We start from the raw sequence: 17,905 nt of genomic DNA on the forward strand, positions 1-17,905 counted from the left end.
ACAAAACGATATTATTATTATTATTATTATTATTATTATTATTATTATTATTATTATTATTATTATCATCCATCCAGCCATCCATCCATCCATCCATCCTCATGTAGATCTACATTCTTCGTTCATCAAAGTTTTCAAGTGCAAATCTACAAGTAAAATGAGCTCCTAAAAATTAGTAAGATGTATAAAAGTTATCTAAGTACCAGCCGCCGCATTAGTAGTTTCGCTTTTGTTTACAATCATTCGCCCGGTCTGCCTGCTACCTGTGTTGAACCGTTGCACGGTAAGGAAGGAATGAAGGTTCACAGCTCGAGAGCGCTGTTCGACATCCCTGCTCTAAATGATGCTATGTTAAATGGTAAACGAATTCTTCTAACCGGACGTGACCGGCTATACTAAAACTCACATTATATTTGAAGAACTTTAAAAACATAAGGTTTTCAATTGTAATATTTAAACCCTACTGTAAGAAGGAAAATACTTTATAAACTTGTAATTGAAGTTGCATTAGTAAGAACGTACCTATATGAACAAATTCCATGTTTCAGAACACAATAAATCACTAACAATTGGTTCTTTTTCATCCACATAGTAAGCCTCTCTGTCTACAACTGAACCGGAGCTAGGAGTGTTAGGAAGAACTCAAAGTTTATACCCTTCTAAATACAGTTTGCTGCCGATAAATCAGTAAAAGCTATTGCTCACAACATTCTTCAAATGTTAAAGAACACGAATTCATATTCACCTATGCGTAACTAAACTAGTCGAAATTTGATTTTTGTCTACCTAGATCGGGAAAATTGCACACTGTGCGGCCTCAAGGTGCAGATAAGGATGATAATTTTGTTTTTTCTAGTTGACTCCTAATGAAACACGCCACATTCAGGGCCTGATTTAAGCAGGAGCCTATGGTGCCTCTGCCCAGGGCCTCAATATCCTGGGGGCCTCAAAATTCAGCTTTTTAAAAGTGATTTATGAAAATTGAACTAGATACTAACTGAAAATCAGAATTGAGAAAATAAGTATTAAATTATCCAGATAATTATGCAGTAGGTAATTAATTAGACTGTTATAGAAATCGCGTCAAAACTCGCTTATTGTTGGGTCATTCCATGCAAAAAAAGTATGTTTCTGAACCATGATGTCTCAAAAGTTAAAAATATTATAGTAGGTTATTTTGTATGTTCTCAATATAAATTTAACGCAATATTATATTTATATCCTTCATAGTTTTGCAGCAATCAGCATTTAAAATATTGGTTTAACAAATAACACGGTTTCATTCATTGAAGTTTTCTTACTATGTAAAGGAAGATGGAAAAATCATTTCAATGCAATTCGAAAAAAGGAGATCCTTATTTATAAATACCCTTAAAATGAATATGTATATATATATATATATATATATATATATATATATATATATATATATATAATTTTTTAAATAGTTACGCACCGTAAAATAATTTAAAAAAATATAGAACACAAAATGCACCTCATTTTTACAGTCGAAAAAACATGTGTTTAATTCTTTAGGGTCTGATGATTCCAGAATGTAGACTTAAATATCATGTCAGTTTTTAATAAAAATAACTCACCGGAACAAAGGAGCTCAGCAGGTAGGCTCTCCCGTCGTACAGAATGTTGCGCAATCAAGGTCAGGGAGATGGTCGTTTGAGATTACTCATCGTTATGAAGCCTCGCGAACGCTGCGATTGCTACACACAGCAAGCGATTTTCGACCGTCGGAACAAAGATTAATAATTTTATTAATTCAGTTATTAATAGGTGTTTTGAGATAATGTCATAAAACTTGGGAGATGGATTAGAAATAAGATTTACTTTAATACTAACGAAATTCGCATCAATTTAAATTGGTGCATTCGAATATAAAACTATTTCTTTTTTTCAGTGAGGCGTTTTTTATGAGCATGCCTTAATATTATTCTGATTAGTCTTTTAGGTATTCAAACATGGTTATTCAGGTTTACAATGACGTCTGTTTAGTTTCGGTGACACTTCATATAGGTGTCTAGAATATTTTAAATGATGGATAACATGTAACTGCCACCCATTTTTCAGTCATCCGTATGACTGAAATATTAATGATATGGCGGTCATAGTTGGCAGTTTAATTTATTTTCATAATAATATTATTATATTAAAAGCCCAAAAAAATGCATGACATCGCTGGCATATTCTTAAAATTTTGTATGGAATGACCCTGTTTTAAGTTTACAGTGATAAGTTGACTGCAGAGTTTAATGTGTTCAAGTTATAAGAGTGTAATAGTAGGCCTGTTTTAAATAATTAATCATAAACACAGTAGTCAAAGTCAACAATATCGGATCTCTTTGTAATGAGTGGTCGGCCTCGGTAGCGTAGTCGGTATAGCGTTGGCTTTCTATGCTCGAGATTGCGGGTTCAATCCCGGCCCAGATCGATGGCATTTAAGTGTGTTTAAATGCGACAGGCTCATATCAGTAGATTTACTGGCATGTAAAAGAACTGAGGGACAAAATTCCGGCACACTGGCGACTCTGATATAACCTCTGCAGTTGCGAGCGTCGTTAAATAAACCATAATTTAAAAATTTTTAATTTTTATAATGAGTGCTAAATCAAGTGCCTAGTGCTGATGTTCCTTGCAGGTTCTATATTTTTTTTGTTGGCATAGGTGTGTAATGATAGTGTGTAAGAATGTCCATAATTAAAAATTAAATTCCCAAGCAAATTTGAGTCAGGAGCCAAAAACAAAACGAAAAGCTACAGCAATACAACATGAAAAACAACGTTGATCACTGAGCAAATATGTATTTATAAAATTTATAGAATTTATAAAAATCTCGGGGAAATAAATACATGGTGAAAGGAGATAGTTACTGCAAATCAAGTTTTCAGGTATAACTCCCTGTAAAGTTGATTTGAATAATTTCGAGGGAAAAATTGTTCCGGGGCCGGCCATCGAACCCGGGACCTTTGGTTTAAGATACCAACGCTCTACCAACTGAGCTACCCGGGAACTCTACCAAACACCGATCCAATTTTTTCCTCCGGAACAATTTTTCCCTCGAAATTATTCAAATAAACTTTACAGGGAGTTATACCTGAAAGCTTGATTTGCATAATACACGTCACTGTTCGTTAACAGAAAACCACTATTTAAGTCACACGGAGTTAGTGTGTACTCATTGTTGGTTGCTTGACGGTTGTCAGCCCACTTTGAAGTCTGTGGATATAGAGGGAAATATTGGATCGGTGTCGGGTAGAGTTCCCGGATAGCTCAGTTGGTAGAACGTTGGTACGTTAAACCAAAGGTCCCGGGTTCGATGCCCGGCCCCGGAACAATTTTTCCCCTCGAAATTATTCGAGATAGTTACTGATCGTGTCTCGATAAACTAGGATACACATTGTGCCATCTCCTGAGGTATCCACATCTCCTTCACTTTCAGATTTCACCAAAATTCACACCTGCAACCAAAAAACGCAATTTAGCAATCCAACAATATTCCTATAAAAACTTTGACAGTTTCTGATTAACATGCAGAAAACCGATCCAGATATCATGTCTCAATAATTTGTTATTTACATCTGAAGGTGTGAAGGTTTCATGTGGACATTCTGTATAATTGTCCATACAACAGTGAAGGAACAGTAATTATTTATAAACTGCAGATGCCTGTCGCTTTGAATTTGCTAGACATGTGATAAGTTCACTGAAATAACATGAAATCCTGTCACGCAGCATAACGAAGTTCGCTCTGCCTCACAATCAGTTGTAAATACTGCGCTCTTAATCAAGAGTAGTAATTACTATATCTGGATTGTTGCACTCATGCATGCGCATCCATCTTTTTCCCTCCCCCATGCATACCGTCACTGGTGTGCTAATGACTCATTTTCCTGTTTCACAGAATATTGCGTACTGGTGTCTGCAGGAGAAAATTGAGCCGATAAATTGCCACTGCCGATGCTAGTGTAATCTATTTGTCGTTTCTGGAATGAAGCGCCGGCCCGGCGTCTTGGCATTCAGTTACGCGTCTGGCTTTGTTGCGAGAGGACGTCGAGTGCATTCGTTCGTCTGTTACTCGCAGTGACGGCGCTGTACGCACGGCAGACAACGTGAGCGACTCTACACCAAGGTATGAGGAGCTTTGATTAGCATTATTATAATATTTTGTCATCTCTGTATTTCATTAGTATAATCCAACGTCTATCGAAGTTTACAAAAGCAATGACCGTTTAAAAGAACTGAAAAATATTCGACGATCAGCCGTAAATTATATAAAGTTGTATAGTGCATTTTAAAAATTAGTTTTGTACACTTAAAATTATATATTTTTAACACACTGACTTGGTTATCTGGCGGGAAAATTTACGATATTCCGTAACAAATGACATCAACAATAATGCTGGAATATCTGAATGCAACTGTTTTACCCTCTTTTTTTTTTTTTACCAGTTGTCACTTGTCTTCAGTGTCATTGGCGGATTCATTCATAACTTTTTCGACATGAGTCGAATTATTATTAGTGTAAGGAATAGAATCAGCAGATGGGCGATGCGTTTTTATTTTGAAATGTTCGGGTTCGAAGCTAATATTAAGTTAGGCCTATTATTTCCTCCTATCTATACTATTACAGTCTTTCGTGCATTTCTCATACTCACACACTACAGATAGCTAAGATTATTACTATCAGTGTTACTAATAGAATGAATGGTGAGTTTATATCGCTCTTTATTTTCTTTCTACCACTATCTTTCAAGTCATTATTGAATCTACCCACATCTTCTGCACATGGATCCAGAACACTATGTTAGCAATAGAATCAACAATGAGAAGGTCTTTTTATTTTAAATGTCCTGGTAGGATCCATTTTTTATTATCCCCCCCTTTATTTTTACCATCACTGTCTTTCAAGTCATTATTAAATTTACCCACTACTTCCACACATGGATCCATATTAGCCTACTATGTTAGCAGTAGAATCAACAATGAGGGTCTTTTTTTTAATGTCCCGGTAGGAATGCAGTTTTATATTATTTCCCCCCTCTTTATTTTTTCCATCTCTGTCTTTCAAGTCGTCATTAAATTTACCCACATCTTCTACACAAGGATCCAGATTACTATGTTAGCAATAGAATCAACAATGAGAAGGTCTTTTTTATATCGAATGTCCCTGTTGGAAGCCATTTTTATATTATTTTCCCCCTTTATTTTTTCTACCACAATCTTCCAAGTCATTATTGAATCTACCCACATCTTCTGCACATGGATCCAGAACACTATGTTAGCAATAGAATCAACAATGAGAAGGTCTTTTTATTTTAAATGTCCTGGTAGGATCCATTTTTTATTATCCCCCCCCCCTTTATTTTTACCATCACTGTCTTTCAAGTCATTATTAAATTTACCCACAACTTCCACACATGGATCCATATTAGCCTACTATGTTAGCAGTAGAATCAACAATGAGGGTCTTTTTTTTAATGTCCCGGTAGGAATGCAGTTTTATATTATTTCCCCCCTCTTTATTTTTTCCATCTCTGTCTTTCAAGTCGTCATTAAATTTACCCACATCTTCTACACATGGATCCAGATTACTATGTTAGCAATAGAATCAACAATGAGAAGGTCTTTTTTATATCGAATGTCCCTGTTGGAAGCCATTTTTATATTATTTTCCCCCTTTATTTTTTCTACCACAATCTTCCAAGTCATTATTGAATCTACCCACATCTTCTGCATATGTATCCAGATTCCTATATTAGCAACAGAATCAACAATGAGAAGATCTTTTTATTTAATGAGATTGCACATTTGATCTCAAACATGAAAAAAAAAATCCTAGCGTTTTAATAAGGGCCTAGTAATTAAATAAAGACTGGGAACGAATTGTTATATACTGAAAGGTAGAGATGATGTTTTAAATAGGCTATTTGATTGTTTGTACATATATAACAGTTGCCAAAGTAGATAAAAGTTTAGTCAGGTATACACAACTGTGGCGATTCAAGGCTGCTTGACGTTCGGGACTTCGGGAGTGATCAATCTCGACGTCTCGAAACACTCACAAGCAGTCTTTACGTCAACGACGCGACGTATACAACACTGTCGTGCGGGTTTTCGGCTTTACGGGAGCTGTTAGTCTTGCGTTCTCGATCGTTGTTCATCTCTATTCGTTAAGGACACCTCTGAGTCACAGAGGACAATATATTATTATGATTTCTTTATTTACTCCTTTTACAGAATGAATATAAAGAAGAAATAATGTGTTGTTAAAAATGTAATTATCTAAATATTCGGGAAGTATTGGTTTTCAGCATCCTTAACACGTACAGTTTTGTGAGATAAATGAAACTAAATAATTTAACAGAATTGTGTTTCATAATTAAGAGTAATTAAGTGATAAGGAAATGTTTTTATTAGAAGTTAAGTTAATTTAAGAACCTTTATATGATTCTGAAACGAAAATGGAAATAGTAAATTGTGCATAAATAAGTTTACATTTCAAAACATTTAAACTTCACATATTATCATATCAAAAAATCTGAAAGTTAGAATTTATAAAACAGTTATATTACCGGTTGTTCTTTATGCTTATGAAACATGGATTCTCACTTTGAGAGAGGAACATAGGTTAAGGGTGTTTGAGAATAAGGTGCTTAGGAAAATATTTGGGGCTAAGAGGGATGAAGTTACAGGAGAATGGAGAAAGTTACACAACACAGAACTGCACGCATTGTAGTCTTCACCTGACATAATTAGGAACATTAAATCCAGACGTTTGAGATGGGCATTGCATGTAGCGCGTATGGGCGAATCCAGAAATGCATATAGAGTGTTAGTTGGAAGGCCGGAGAGAAAAAGACCTTTAGGGAGGCCGAGACGTAGATGGGAAGATAATATTAAAATGGATTTGAGGGAGGTGAGATATGATGATAGAGAATGGATTAATCTTGCTCAGGATAGGGACCAATAGCGGGCTTATGTGAGGGCGGCAATGAACCTCCGGGTTACTTAAAATCCAGTAAGTAAGGAAGTAAGTATATTATCATGTTATGAATTGTCTGTGCAGTTAGCACGATGAATCAGAGTAATTTTCAACCCACAGAAGAAATCCTATTTTGATTTATCGTTGCTTCAGAAATTTTTCCAGCTCGTTTCCTGTATTGATGATCAAAATTCTTGATATTTTATGTGAGGTCTTACTAGCACGAAGTTAAATTGGATGGGGGATCTGCTCTGAGGGCAGCACTGCTCTTTAATGCCAGGACGGAGTTTGTGGCAGATAAGATTGAGGAAACACAAGAAGTACTCAAACGCCGTTAATTTATGTACATGTATTAAGCATGGAAGTTGCAAAATATTATTAGATCTTAGCTGTAAACTATAGTCGTTCGAAATTATGATACTAGTCTACATTCGGCGAGTGATGACAGATATTAAACTGTAGATACAATCTCTACCAAAAGTTTATGGACACAACTCCGTAAGTGATGTTTCACTCCTGTCCTTATACAGGGACATCATTTCATTTTTACTTCAATTTTTATTGTACCTGAGTTTTTGAATGTACTTCACTCCCACCCCTTCTACTAGTAAACTTCCAACCGTTTACGACACAGAGCCGAGGGCGCGTAAGCAGTACTGAGTTAGCGAGTACAGTACGTTCCAGAAATATGTTCGCGTTTTCCAGTGACGAAGGAGCTTTCAATATTGAATGACATTTTCGCACAGGTACTGTCGTCCGTTTGCCTACGTCGTATCCCGGTTTCCCCCACTTGCTTCTGTTCGCCCCTCTGTAAAGTCTAGTAGCTGGGCTGTCTTAGCTCTTTTCCGGAAACATTAATTTATGTTAGGAATTGGACGTCTACGTAATATTATGCAACTGTTTAAAATAACTTAAATAAAAGGGCCTCGTTAAGTAATTAACTGTCACGTGACCCCCGTTTCTGCGACCTTGCGACAAAATCACTTGAACGGACAGTAGATAGCATTTCTGAGTAATTTTATCTTTTCGGATCGGGCAGAAGTGAAGAATGAATTTACAGTACGTAAGGCACCCTTTTATAGAGTAGGTACAGAATTATTTCAACATGAGTTACTAGAACGAAGGAGGAAACTGGTAATTGGAATTAGGTATAATAGTCTATAGTGTGATAATATGCACAAAAGAACTGAAGCCTGTATCGAAATGAACGGCCACCATTTTCAAAAATGTGTTTAAATATCCATATTATGATTATTTTTCAATTTAACTTCATTCTCTATATTGTACGCTAATGTGCTGTAACAGTACAATATACACTGCATAGTTAATACGTCCGAATGGATAGCTCAATTCGTGAGTAATACATTACTGTATTTTGATGAAACAAAAACCCAATGAAAATTATCAAACTCAAAATTGCGATATTTCCTAGTTTACATAAATGGATGAACTACTTTTCTTCCCTCCTATACGTAGTAAAGTGATTTGTATTTTACGATATTATCATCGAACTACAGTCGTGGAAGGGGTAGCAAACGGTGTTTCCTGTTTCAATCGTTAATAGAAAGGTATAGCCAGGTTAATATTAAAAATGTTAGCAAAAATAAAATTATGTCCCTGTACTTATGTGAAACCCTCTGATGTTTATACAGGACCAAATGCCTGTGGAAAGTGAAGTTTTTACTGCAAACTCAACCTGACTTATCTTCCAAACAGTAGATTATATAACAATTTATCTGTTATTAAACTTATTGATAAATTATATATACTGGTATAATAGAAAAAAAAATAATTACTCCAGAATGGGTTGATTTCAATAAGTGAATTTTGGGACAGAGTTAAACGTATCTGTAAGACTTCTTGTGCAATTTTTGCTTTTCGTTTAAAAAAAATGTATGACAATTCGTGCAGGCATTGTAATCCAAATTATTTTCTTTTCCTAGGAAAAAATTGCTATTTTCTGAAATCCTCTTGAGCTTGAAATTCGCGGCAAATGGACCCGGGTCCGCCACTGCCATTTACATCGTAACACCACAGTCTAGTATATACAGTCACGAAGCTCAATACGTAGTGAATATGTATCCAGAGATAGTTGCTAACCACTAGGATCGCTAATATCGCCTCATTATAGACAATGCGAAATAGTACCGGCACAGTCTATTGTTCCTAGCACCCTCAAAACTCAAGCTTCGTGACTGTATATACTAGACTGTGATAACACTGTGAGTTGGTAACAGCTTATTCCCTCCATTTTTAGTAATCAGCTGTGAAGTTTGCTACATATTTGGGAAGGTTGGATTTCTTCCTTGAAAAAGATGAAAATAAGCTGAAATTAAGTGAGTGTGGACGCGAAGTTCCAGATTATTGGGGTATGGAAGAATGACTGGAGATAACAGCGAATAGGGATTATAAAGAATGGACACTGAGCGAATTTTCCTGTGTTTTGTTTCTCTGTGCGCCAGCGGCTAGTTCCACTTTCAAGCGCTAGAGGTAGTGTAATCGAGCATACGCTAAGATAATAATTGAGAATAGAATTAAGGCACACGATCCAAACATCGCCTACTTTATTGCATAATCCAGTAACGCTTTGCTTCAAATAAATTCAAGTTAACAGCTTTTCCTTATTTCTCAGTGACAAACTAGTTGTAATAATAATATTTTATATTTCAGATATCATAAATTATATTATAAAATAATACAATGCATTATAAAATTAAGTATCGAATTCGTTATATATTTGTATATAATATAATATAGGTATATGGTTTTACTTCTCGTAAGAGTTTTGTTTTTCCATTTTCAGCGCTATCAAATCATTACATATTTTAATTGTTGTAGGGGTCAACGTCTGAACTCTCATTATAAAGGAACTCTAGAGTCTAGACATTACAGTTAATGACGGATTTATTATTTTATGGATCCATTTTATTTTATTTGAGTACATAATGTACCTAGATGTATTGATTATATGTATTATATTTCCGCTGTGTCGACTGCTAGCTGGTGTGATGTCAGCGCCAACTCTAGGGAGAAAGCAGAATCTGACGCTCTAGCTGGCTTGAAGGTCATTGAAATCGGTCCGGGTACATCAAAGGTACCGACGCGAAGTGTCCATTCTTTATAATCCCTATTCGCTGGAGATAATATCTATTATCATCAGTAAGTTTGGCTGTTGTGCATCTCTTTAAAATCTGATAGTCGGTTCTAGTATTATTCCTGTGTTGTTTTGTCTATTAATTACAACAATATCTGCTCGTCTTATTGAATAATCTTCCTAGATACAATGTACTTCTTCATTGACTTCCAATCCCTGTTGTCTTAGGTACAGGGATCGTCAGCACAGAGCACGCTGGGGCTAGCCTCACTTACCCGCGGAAAACGCAGTGCACTATAGTGCTCTCGTAGCTGCTAGCGGGTATGCTCTCTATCTCTCCCTGTTGCACGACGGTGCACACGGGACGGCACCGCGTACCCATTGCACATTTCAGCGAGTGCTGACGACCACTGTCTTAAGATATCAGCATTGTCCTTACCCTTCGATGGCGGTTCTTTTGCAGTCCAAGTGTTTGTCTCGTCATAGCCTGGGTGACGGCAACGGACTGTGTTGATTGCTCTACTTGGGACTGATCTACTGCAGAAAGTTGCATGACATCTTCACCGCATTAATATATTCAGATGATGACAGACCTTGTTTGATGAATGTTCAGGAATTTGTCTTAGGACATTTCGTATAAAAGCTGAACTCTTTACACTTGTGCAGCAGTTGACACCATGAACGAAACGATATTTTCCTCAGAATTTCTCATTGTTGCTATCCTTTCTTAAGATCTCCGACAAAATTTGAATAGATGTCATTTACATGTTGTAGAAGTTGAGTACATTTATTGAAATGTTGAATGCTAGCTTCCCACTTCACTCTAATGATACCAAGACATGATATAATATAATATAATATAATATAATATAATATAATATAATATAATATAATATAATGCTTCAAATCACTTTGAAATAGTGATCGATAAGATAATAGAAGGTCAGAAAACAGACAACTAGCACTGTAACTTTTCAGTATTCTAATGTATATTTACTTATATTTGTCAACATAATCATGTACAATTTGTGTATCATCCGTTATTATATCAGCTATCTGTGTATATGAAAATTTAAACAATTTTGCTCACAATATGGGAATGACAATTGTATTATATGTAATAATTTTAACTGATGTAAATATGAATGTGAATATATTTATAAAATATCAATATAGTATAATATAATATAATATAATATAATATAATATAATATAATATAATATAATATAATATAATATAATATAATATTTGAATCATAGTGTTCTGCCCAAGAGCAGGCCTTCCGCTGCAAACCCAAAATTCTCTAATCTTTCCTATTTTTTGCCCAAGTCAGATCCATATATCTTAACGTTGTGTATCATCTGATATCTTCTTCTGCCCCGAACTTTTTTTCCGTTCACTATTCCTTCCAGTGTATTTTTCAGTAGGCACTTTCTTCTCATCCAGTGACCCAACCAATTCCTTTTCCTCTCCCGGATCAGTTTCAGCATCATTCTTTCTTCATCCACTCTTTTCAACACAGCTTCATTTCTTATTCTGTCTGTCCATTTCACACACTCCATTCTTCTCCATATCTACATTTCAAATGCTTGTAGTGGCTTCTAACAGAACGTAATTAATATTTACGTGGAATGCCTGTGATTACAGTTTGATATCTAAATCAGTTGCCATCAGAATAGATTCTCTTTTTTATTGTACTAGCAATAAATTAGAACCTAAATCTTCTAAATGAATTTAATCTAATAAGGAATATATTCTATTTTACGAACTAACATTATGAGAGAAAAAAACGAGGAGTCATTTATTGAGACATTAAATAATCTTTCTTTTGTAAGTATGGCTGATATCGATAACGTTAGAAACTAAATTGATTCCAAAAGAAAAAAATATATAAAATGAGAAAGTATGTGTCATCTCGATGACGCTGTTAATTTGATCTTATTTTGAAGAAATACTAACTATTCTCTGTAAACACATTTTTAACACACTGTGTATATTTATTTTCGTATACTGTTGTATGATTCATACGAATTTAGATAGAGCAAAAGAAAGAATTGGATGTATTGACTGGACTCCTACAGTATGCATTCGAACTTTGATATTTTTACTCCACTAGTTAACACAATGCGATTTATTTATTGATTCAAGTTCTGCACCAGTTTTTATATTCCTGCTATAAATAAAAAGCCTTAATGAAAATGTACTGTTTTGCATTGATCGCTCTTCATATAGTCTGTAGTACGCATTCAGCACCAGCGTAACTTCACTCTAAAAGTTTCAGTACCAATTTACTATAAACGTTTGTATAATATGTTTGTGATGTATATTTCAATGTTTTGTTCTATTTAAATTCTACTTAATCCAGTCCACTTTTGAGGACTGTTTTGCAGGTGAGTGTAAATTTCGTTTTGACTATAGAATATTAGTTAAGCCATGTTTACACTGCCGATTTTTCCTATAACACGTAAACTCGTTATAATGTGGACATCTCGCATTTCAAAAGAAACCACGTCGCTCTCGATTCGTGTATTTTTGAAATATAAAACTGTATGTGTGCATACGACATGCAGTCGTGAAACCGATCTGTAAGCATCAGATTACACATCGAACAAAATCAATCAATGTCATTGAAAAACAGCATGATCTGTTGTAAAAACATTTTAAAAAGAGTTCTAAGTGCGATTGCTAAAATCTTATTGGTTGGTTGTTGATTTGATGAAATTTTTTCTAAACTAGAATTTTTTTTTAATCTATTAGTAATGTGTAGAATTACATTTCTGAAGTGAATTCATTCACTTCCGACTATGTGGTAATACGCGAGGCTAGTGACCAGTAAGTTTACATTTTGACATGAAAGAGAGATGGCCGGTATAGAACCTATCTAGAAATTTTAAAATGTAAATACGTCTTTATTCGAGAAATGTGTAGGATTCAGAATTATGCCAAATTCACTCATCAAAGTGTAGGTTTTATTTGTAGTATACCAGGGATTGTTTCACGAAAGTACAAATTACAAATTACAGAAGAAAAATGTTAAAATGTACAAAATTACAAATTATTTTGTTTCGCAAAGATAATAGGTTTGTTTGTACAGCAAGTTTGTGATGGTTTGAGAACCATGCGTGATTTCCAATGCACGAACGCATTTTCAAACTGGTTGGAACCACTGCCGTATAATTATATAAATGTTCGAACTTACGGCAGCAGATTCAGTTAATTAAAATGTTGTGATACTTCAGATTGTTGAGAGAGATTCTCTGCTACATGGCGGGTTACATGGAAATAATAAATTCGCTGTTATTGTACCTAGGGATATGTTGAAAGTAAGTTTCATTTTTGGGCCTGTCGCTTTCCTCAAATAATACCAGCAAGCCTAACTCATCCCCATTGGATATATACCTGTACTCGTATATTCCATATCGTTATCACTAGAAGTGTTTGAATCAGACGTCTGAAAGAACAATTACTGGCCTAAATTATTTTAAAATTTCTATTTTAAAACACTTCCGGAAAATAATTTTATTACAATTAAGCTGGAAAAGACTTCAGAATAATACTGCGTAAGTACGGTAATTATATTATGCCGTTATATTATCATTGTTGCAAGAGACATCTCTTTTTTTATGCACTTTTTGCACCTTTGTACCATCAGTAAAGTCAGTAAAGAACATGTTTTTAAATTATGGAGCAGTTTTGCTACGTAAATACTTACGCGGTATTCCGAAGTACATTTTTAATTGACACAGTCATTGTACAATACATAAGTACTTACGCTGTATTCTGAAGTATAGCGTTACTCTTTCAAAAACACACTCATCATAATCACATTTTGTTTTAAAAGTAAACTAAAATAAAAACATTAACTTCATGTGTGCTATATATTTTATAAATTAAATAAGAATAGCTTGACATGACGTATCTAGAGAATTAAATGTTAGAGCTTTTGAAAACATATAATAATACGTTTATAACTTATGCGGTAAAACTTTAGAATAGTACGCACGCTTATTTAGGCCTATAATATTACCTTCCTGAAAAATGACAATTATATGAAGACAGTACTATAATACAATTGATTATATATTCAGGACATAGTCGTGTAGGTTATGTCCTAAATAACATGCAGAAAACAATGGCAAAAGTATCTTAATACACATGCGTCATCTATGATTAGAGATTCGTTTGTACTTGATTCGGAAATCAATTCAGATTGTCAGGAATCGATTTGTGACAGTTTGACAGCTGCAAGAACGCATGACTATTAGTCAGAAACAGTCAGAGTTTGAAGTTGCGCTGTGCGAACAAACCTAATATTGTAAATTTTGTATATACATTCACGAAGCTTGAGTTGTTGAAGATACTAGGAACTATAGACTGTGCCAGTACTATTTCGCATTGTATATGATGAGCCGATAGTAGCGATCCTAGTGGTTAGCAACTATTTATGGATGCATATTCCCTACGTATTGAGCTTCGTGACTGTGTAATACTAGACTGTAATGACACTACAAATTCAATTGTCATTTGTTTACAATTTTACAATTTTTATTTTACAAACTTTGTAACAAATTCATCTCTTAAACTGTTCAAACTTATCGCATTTTTTAAACATTTACAATAATTAGTAACTTGTTTGATTAGTTTTGTTTCCTACTATTTTTTTCTCTAATTATTATGTATTCTGCTCTAAATGCCATTTTTTTTATTAATTCGTCCATGTATTTATATTACATGTTCCTACTAGATTTATAAATCAACAGTGCATCTTTCACAAATCCTGTATTCCCTCCCTCATGAACAATGGTCATCCTTGGCTCTTTCCCAACCGGAGACGTAATAATTCCTCTTCCATCCGGAGGCTAGCTGCAGAATCCTGCTGTCATAGACCTGTGAATATAGGTTTCGTCGAGGTAAATTATAGTCTCACCATTGTTTTGTATTGGCGGGTCGTTGTGAGGTATCTTGCACTCTAAACTACAATTTCTGCTTCTCGATGAGTTTTCTGTTAGAAGCGGCATTTCCTCAATTTTAAATCTAAATTTCCCATGATTTTCTTCAGAAACACACTACATAATTTTATTTGTGATATAGGTAGTTTCCTAATTTCTCATTTTACGAAACATGAGAAATTATTACGATTCCGAAAAAGAAAACAAAAAACAAAAGAAAAATTGATTTCGCGGAAGTACGCGTTTTGAGAATCTCTAATAACGAGACAGTGGTTTCAGTCACGCTATCCGTTCACCTATGTACACTGGGCTGCAAAAGAAATGTCAATACGAAATTATATAATTTTCCGAGGACTTTAGCAAACATGGCGATGTGGAAAGCTATTTTCCTGAGATTAGTTTTTTAAAAACATGTGAATACGATTTTTATAATATGTTCATGTTATTATTTAATAGGCCTACGAATTGATTTTAAATTATTCATATACTTTTATATTACAACATTAGTAAGAATACTACACGAAAGTAGTGAAACTGCAGTTTTTATATTCCACAGCCTTCCTTATTATCCATGGATGCTGTCATTGTTACAACACAGTATAAAGAAGATACAGTAAGGTCAACTAGCCCATTTCGTGGGAACAAATTCTGAGTGCGCATGTCACGAAACCGGGTGTATTTTCTGGAACCTCCACCAGATGGTTCTCCATTTACGACAGGCTGGCATAATTTAATATTAACTAAAAAGATTTATTACTCATCTTTTAACGATTTGAAAGACATGAGGCAAAGGAATGGCAACATAATCATAATAATAATTACTTCCGTATATAAACATCATGAAAATATTCACTAATTGACGCTAATTTTAAAGTCACTGGTAGATGCTTATGTTGGTAACGTAATATTGAATCATTAGCTACATAGATCATGACATTCGTTTCGATGAAGTTACGTCAACAATGGATATAATGAAATTTTGTTGACTAGCAAATAACATTACCGTCGTGCGGGGTGACTTCGTGCCATTCGCGCATTTCATAAAAAAAAGTAAGGAAGTAGTCTTTGAAACCGTCACAATGTTTTAAAGACTACTAAACGTAAGGAAGTGGACTTTAAAACCTTGTCACGGTCTTAAAGAATACTTACATACGTTTTTCGCGAATGGCACAAAGTCACCCCGCGCGACGGTATATGGAAAGAAATGCAATGGATATGAAGAAACAGAATAAAACGGTAAGCACTTCGCTAATAGTATGTTTTACTTCTATCATAAACACTGCAATTTTATATGTATTTTGAAAAGAAAAAGTGAATTTTCATTAGAAGAACAAAGTTTAGCATATCTGAACAGCTGATCGCTAAAATCAGCTGTTAGCGCTGCCGATACTAGCGACATGGTTGGATTCATTGAGAACTAGACCTCCCTAAGCTTGATTTTAGTACCAACAACATCAAAGATGCCGACAAGAGTTGTCTCTACTGTATCTTCTTTATACTGTGGTTACAATCGATATACATACGGCCAGTTACATTACATGTTGTATTAACAAAAAAAGTTTCAGTTTTATTATGTAATGATAACAGAGCAATAATAGAGTTTATATGCAATGCCTTCTGTGTATCTGTCTTTCTATTGTTGCCTAAGCTAAGTCCTCGTAAGACGATAATATTTCAACTCGATAGCGACTTCGACTAGGCATTTCTTTTGCAGCCCAGTGTAAGTACGTACAACAGATGAAAACTGCATGTGCATGGAGTATTTTGAATGTCTAAAAATATAATTTCAAGAAAAAGCAAATTTGTGAATGGAGGTGAATTCTGACATATGGAGCTGGCCTGTATTAAAAGTAGCAAGGACCATGTTCGTAAAAAAAATTATAAAAATTAATTCCTAGTGTCCCATAAGCCAACGCTACGGAAACATACTATGGAATTCCGTGATGTGGAATTATTGGATCTCCAGCCTAATGTTCTAGCGAGGATTCGAACTTAGGCCCGTAACACACTTGAAGAGTTTTCGCTAGTGAGAAATGTGTTGTGAGAAAGAGGCGAAGAACCTTCCTCCACACACTAGGCGAGTTCTCGCTATCACAGATCACACCTCGCTATGATCATCTATGCACTGAATTCATGTAGAAAGCATTTTTCTGATTATAGTAATCACTGTTGGGGGAAATATTGTAGATTACCGTATGTATTTACGTATGTTGTCGTACTTAAATATATATAACCTGTAAGTATATTGTCGTACTTTACAAATTACGTACGAACGCTATGTTGAATCTGAGTATTCAGATGATGAGGAAATGGAATTACATGAACATATTTTGTTAATGAAAAAAAAAAGTAGACCTAAAATTAAAGCCAGAAATATCTGAAAATCACATTGTATCTTACGAAAATAAGGGCGAGTTTTGGACACTGGTTTCGATTTGAATGATGATACGTTTAGGCGTTATTTCAGGTTGAATGGACCTTAGTTTTTTGCCATTCATAATAGAGGATTCTTTGCTATGTTCTGATTAAAATAATGTAAACTGTTAAGTCATATAGATACATTATTTCAAATGTTTCATTAGGCCTAATACTATTAAATCTCATCAAAGTAAAATATAGCCCTATTTATTTTCAGATAATCTGATATTTATCTCCAGATTTCTTCTTTAAGTTTCGTGTTTTTATAGTTTTCATCCCGTGTACCATATAAATAGGCTTACGGGTGACATCATACAAGTTCGATAAGTTTCTGACTGCAATTATCAGTCATCTTTCCTCATTTTCAAATAAAATGAATACAATTCATCGCCACCTGTGATATCTTTTTCTACATTAAATCGTCATAAAGAGTATAAATGTCAAACATC

At 34.5% G+C, this 17,905-nt stretch overlaps 1 protein-coding gene and 1 non-coding gene across 8 annotated transcripts in view; one reads left to right on the forward strand and one right to left on the reverse strand.

Moving 5' to 3' along the window:
* Nucleotides 1-2,948: 2,948 nt before the first annotated feature.
* On the reverse strand, nucleotides 2,949-3,021 carry TRNAK-CUU (transfer RNA lysine (anticodon CUU)). Its single transcript has one exon. It is a non-coding gene; the product is annotated as a tRNA-Lys (tRNA).
* Nucleotides 3,022-3,982: 961 nt separating this feature from the next.
* LOC138697644 (spondin-1-like) overlaps nucleotides 3,983-17,905 on the forward strand; it is a 741,699-nt gene continuing 727,776 nt past the window's right edge. For 6 of the 7 annotated variants that reach the window (XR_011331591.1, XR_011331590.1, XM_069823071.1 and 3 more), the window contains exon 1: nucleotides 3,983-4,141. The gene's annotated coding sequence lies outside the window, so the exon portion shown is untranslated. The remainder of the gene's footprint in view (nucleotides 4,142-17,905) is intronic. The other variant, XM_069823073.1, reaches the window with a different exon arrangement.

Source organism: Periplaneta americana, chromosome 4 (assembly GCF_040183065.1).
Source record: "Periplaneta americana isolate PAMFEO1 chromosome 4, P.americana_PAMFEO1_priV1, whole genome shotgun sequence".
Taxonomy (NCBI): domain Eukaryota; kingdom Metazoa; phylum Arthropoda; class Insecta; order Blattodea; family Blattidae; genus Periplaneta; species Periplaneta americana.